At 38.0% G+C, this 5,467-nt stretch overlaps 1 pseudogene; it reads right to left on the bottom strand.

Moving 5' to 3' along the window:
- Positions 1–2,560: 2,560 nt before the first annotated feature.
- On the bottom strand, positions 2,561–3,442 carry LOC112392707 (glycine N-phenylacetyltransferase pseudogene; annotated as a pseudogene).
- Between the last annotated feature and the right edge of the window lie 2,025 nt (positions 3,443–5,467).

Raw genomic sequence — 5,467 nt, 5'->3', positions numbered from 1 at the left:
ATTTTGTATTTTCATTTTCAATAATCTCAGTGTATTTTCTAATTTCGCTTTTAATTTCCCCTTTGACCCATTGGTCTTTAAGAATGTGTTGTTTAACTTCCTCATATTTGTGAATCCAGTTTTCCTTCTGATTCTGATTTCTAACCATTGTGATAGAAAAATATTTTTTATAATTGCAACCTTTTAAAATTTATTGAGATGTGTTGTGGCCTAACATATGGTCTATCTTGGAGAATGTTCCATGTGCACTTTTTTTTTTTTTTTTGCAGTACGCGGGCCTCTCACTGTTGTGGCCTCTCCTATTGTGGAGCACAGGCTCCGGACACGCAGGCTCAGGGGCCATGGCTCACGGGCCTAGCCGCTCTGCAGCATGTGGGATCTTCCCAGACCCGTGTCCCCTGCATCGGCAGGCAGACTCTCAACCACTGTGCCACCAGGGAAGCCCTCCATGTGCACTTTTGAAAAATATGTATTCTGCTGTTCTTTGGTGTTCTGTATATTTGTTAGGTCTAATTAGTTTATGGTTTTGTTCAAGTCCTCTATTTCATTATTGATCTTCTGTTTGACTGTTTTACCATATTTAAAGTGGTATATTGAAGTCATATATATGTATTATTATTATAGGAATTTCTCTTTCTCCCTTCAATCTGTAATGTTTGCTTCATATATTTGGGGGCTCTGATGTTTGGTGAATATATGTTAAAATTGTTATATCTTCTTGGTGAATTGATCCTTTTATCAATCTATATTGTCTTTGTCTCTATAACAGTTTTTGATTTAAGGTCTAATTTGTTTGATTTAGTATAGCCACCTTAGCCCTCTTTTGGTTAGTATTTTCATGGAATATATTTTTCAATCCTTTCACCTTCAACCTATTTGTGTCTTTATATCTAAAGTGAGTCTCTTGTAGACATGATACAATTGGATCACCAAGGTTTTTTTTAAAAAAACCAATTCTGCCATTCGATGCCTTTTGATTGGAAAGTTTAAGCCATTTATATTTAAAGTAATCACTGATAAGAAAGGATTTACTCTGCCATTTTGCTATTTATTTTTTGTATGTCATATAACCATTTTTATTCCTCATTTCCTTGATTCCTGTCTTTTTATTGAAGTATAGTTGATTCAAAATATTGTGTTAGTTTCAGGTGTACATCAAAGTGATTCAGTTACATATATATTTCTCAGATTATTTTCCATTATAGGCTATTACAAGATAAGAATATAGTTCCCTGTGCTATACAGTAAATTCTTGTTGCTTATCTCTTTTAAGTATAGTAGTTTTTATCTGTTAATCTCATACTCCTAATTTATCCCTGCCCACTTCCTTTCCACTTTGGTAACCATAAGTTTGTTTTCTTTGTCTTTTTTTCAATATGTACTATCCTTTATTAAATTGTATAAATTGTCCTACAGCTTGGTGTAAGAATAATGGCTGATATTAATTATAAAACTCCTCCTTACACAAAAAAGAACATTACATTTGAATTATCTTTTTCTACCCAGAGCAGTCTTGTCTTGATACAAATAATTCACGTTCATCCTGCAACTTGAAACAAGTTGATAGCATGCCACACTTTTTTATCTTGTCAATTTAGAAAAAAAAGTCATATTCAATATTTTCAGATTTAACCTAGTTCACAGAATATACAAATGTTATGTGTGATAAAATCCCACAAATTAGATCCAATTTTATAGATTTTTTTCCTGATTTACCTTAAATTTAAAGTATCTCTACCACATACTTTTTTTTTTTTTTTGTAGGCGGGCCTCTCACTGTTGTGGCCTCTCCCGTTGTGGAGCACAGGCTCCAGACGTGCAGGTTTAGCGGCCATGGCCCACGGGCCCAGCCACTCCACAGCATGTGGGATCTTCCCAGACCGGGGCATGAACCTGTGTCCCCTGCAACTGCAGGCGGACTCTCAACCACTGTGCCACCAGGGAAGCCCCCACATACATTTTAACAGTTATTTTTAAACAACAGTTTTACTTTTGCATGTGTATTGTTTCTGGGTGACAAGATGTTAAGTTGACCTGCTATTGTGATATGACAAGCTACTTAAATTCTCTTCTCTACATTCCATGTACACACTCTAAATAGAGAAAAATATGATGGTGCTGGAAAGAGTAATGACACCATTAGAATAGTGGGTTGCGTTTATTCTTTACTGATTATGGCTACTTTCCTTACTAGCCATATACATTAAAAGAAAATTGTGAACCAGTAAAATAAACTAGACAAACAGAAATACTGCATGATATCACTTATATGTGGGATCTTACCCCAAAAAGTCTAACTCATAGAAACACAGAATAGAATGGTGGTTGCCAGGGTTGGAATGTGGAGGAAATAGGAAGATCTGCTGGACCCAAAGCAAAGTTCATGAGTGATTTGTGAACCACACTCATGGTTCTGTTGACCATTCACACTGCTTCCCCAGAGTCCAAACAGCACACTGATTTACTGCTGATTACAATGTATTCTTTCTTTCTGCCCACCCCTCTGCATCTCTTGCCATGTGACCAGCCCACTCAACACTGTCTCGGGTTCGTGGCTGCTTCACAGAGGCCCACAGTTCCACTGGTTCCAGTCATAGGGCATGGGTATATGATACAGATTGTGACTAATTTTCTGTATGATTTTATTGGCTCTGTATGGTTATATAGGGGAAAGCCAAGTTTGTCCAGAGCCTGGATGTGGACAAACAACAGATGGGAGACAAGACCGTGGCCCCGGTACTCAGGCAAGGTGGCCCCCATCCACATCTCACCTATATGATCCATCAGGGACCAGGACACAGGGGTCCCCTCAGGCCCCAGCAGGCAGAAGTTGGGGAACGTCTGGGTACAGCGCTTGGTGAATCTCTGGCTACTCTCATTGCTGCCACCGAAATGCCATAATTTATTCACCAAGGCAGCATAGGTACAATCCAGGGAAGAGAGTTTATACATATCTTGGTCAATGGCTTTGGGTCTGCCATAGCCAATAGGTAAGTTCTTTGTCTCTGGCAGGGAAGGAAGCAGTTCCCTCACTGTCTCAGGCATCACATAGAGAATGCATTGTGTTTGCTTGACCTTAACAAATTTAATGGTTACAAGATTCTGTATCACCTCATCCAGATTTTACTGCGAACTTTGGATCTGAAAAGTATTTCCAATTGATGACCTCTGATGTGCTAAGGGATTCTTGACAGTTGTTGAGATCCTTAGAATAGATTTGGTAGGTGTTGGTGTAATGATCAAAGTCATCTGCAATTTCCTACTCCTGAGGGTGGATAACCATAGTATTAAAATCAGGCCACTTGTCCACCCAGGCCTTTAGCTTGAAGGGGTTTCCGTGGTCCATATGGACAGTCCCATAAACCTTTAAGGACACAGGGAGGCTCTTCCTCAAGGATTTCTCTAACATCTGCAGCAGTTGTGGATCTTGTAAGTGGAACATCTTGGCAGGTACCTTAATTTTGGTACCCAATTTTGGTTTCCCAGCTCTCTGGTCACTGTGTTCAGGGTCTTCTCCTCTCCAGCTCAACACTTCAGGAGCACTGGTTCTTTGGGATGAGCAGGTAGAATCCTACTATATGAAATCTTTCATCTCCCAAATGTCGATTCCTTGCTCCAACTACCAAGCACTAAGGCAGCCAATGCCACTTTGGGAAATTTTGAATGGCAGGTCCTCAGGACAAGTTGTCCTGGCAGCTTCTATGGCCTTACCCAAATATTCCCCAACCAGTTGTGGGTGTGGGGCAGCTGGCCACAAGCAGCAAGGCCCCTGTCTGGCTCACCAAAATTTGTTACCAAGTCCAAGCTTGTACTGCTTACAACCCGATAGGCCAATAAATCAAAAGACGAGTTGTTGGGACGAGGAATAGCAGCTATTCAGAAAGCCAGCAGACCAAAAAGATGGTGGACTTGTGTCCCAAAGAACCATCTTCTGTAAGTTTGTTTTCTATGTCTGTGAGTCTGTTTCTGTTTTGTATATAGATCATTTATATTATTTTTTAGAGTACACGTATAAGTGATATAATATTTATCTTTGTTTGACTTACTTCAGTTATTATGATATGCTCTAGGTCCATCCATATTGTTGCAAATGGCAATATTTCATTCTTTCTTATGGCTGAGCAATATTATATTGTATATATACACTACTTTTTCTTAAACCAATCATTTGTTGATGGCACTTGTGTTGATCCCATGTCTTGGTTATTGTAAATAGTGTTGCTATGAACATTTGGGTGCGTGTATATTTTTGGACTAGAGTTTTCATCTTTTCAGGATATATGCTCAGGAGTGGGATTTATGGATTATATGGTAGTTCTACTTTTAATTTTTAAAGGAACCTCTATACTGTTTTCCATGTTGGTTGCACCAATTTACATTCCCATCAACAGTGTAGGAGGGTTCTTTTTCTCCACACCCTCTCCAGCACTTATTATTTGTAGACTATTTGATGACAGGCATTCTGACCACTGTGAAATGATACCTCATTTTGGTTTTTATTTGCATTTCTCTAATAAATAGCAATATTGAGCATATTTTCATGTACCTCTTGGCCATCTGTATGTCTTCTTTGGAGAAATGTCTATTTAGGTCTTCTGCCCACTTTTTGATTGAGTTGTTTGTTTTTCTGATATTGAGCTCCATGAGCTGTTTGGATATTTTGGATATTAACCCCTTGTTGGTTGCATAATTTGCCAATATTTTTCTCCCATTCCATAAGTTGTCTTTTTGTTTTATTCATAGTTTTCTTAACTATGCAAAAGCTTTCTAGTTTGGTTAGGTCCCATTTGTTTATTTTTGCTTTTATTTATTTTTCCTTAGGAGACTGATCTAAGAAAATATTGCTGCAATTTATGTCAGACACAAGAGGGAAGGGATCTGGGGATATATGTATATTTATAGCAGATTCACTTTATTATACAGCAGCAACTAACACAAAAATGTAAAGCAATTATACTCCAATGAAGATGTTTAAAAAAAATTTATGCCTGAGAATGTTTTGCCTATGTTTTCTTCTAGGAGAGTTATGGTGTCACATTTCATATTTAGGTCTTTAAATCATTTTATTTTTGTACATAGTGTGAGGAAGTGTTCTAATTTCATTGATTTACATGTACCAGTCCACCTTTCCCAACAGCACTTGCTGAAGTGGCTGTCTTTTCTTTGTTGTGCATTCTTGCCTCCTCTGTCATAGATTCTTTGAACATAGGTGTGTGGGTTTATTTCTGGTTTACTTCTCTATTCTATTACATTGATATGAATGTCTGTTTTTGTGCCAATACCATGCTGTTTTGACTACTGTAGCTTTGTAGTATTGTCTGAAGTCTTGGGAGGGTTATGTCTCCAGTTTTGTTCTTATTCTTCACAATGGCTTTGGAAATTCTGGGTATTTTGTAGTTCCATATAAATTTTAGGATTATTTGTTCTAGTTCTGTGAAAAAATGTCATGGGTATTTTGATAGGGATC

Source organism: Neophocaena asiaeorientalis, unplaced genomic scaffold (genome assembly GCF_003031525.2).
Source record: "Neophocaena asiaeorientalis asiaeorientalis breed wild unplaced genomic scaffold, Neophocaena_asiaeorientalis_V1.1 scaffold32, whole genome shotgun sequence".
Lineage (NCBI taxonomy): Eukaryota > Metazoa > Chordata > Mammalia > Artiodactyla > Phocoenidae > Neophocaena > Neophocaena asiaeorientalis.
This window is presented reverse-complemented; position numbering and strand designations above follow the sequence as displayed.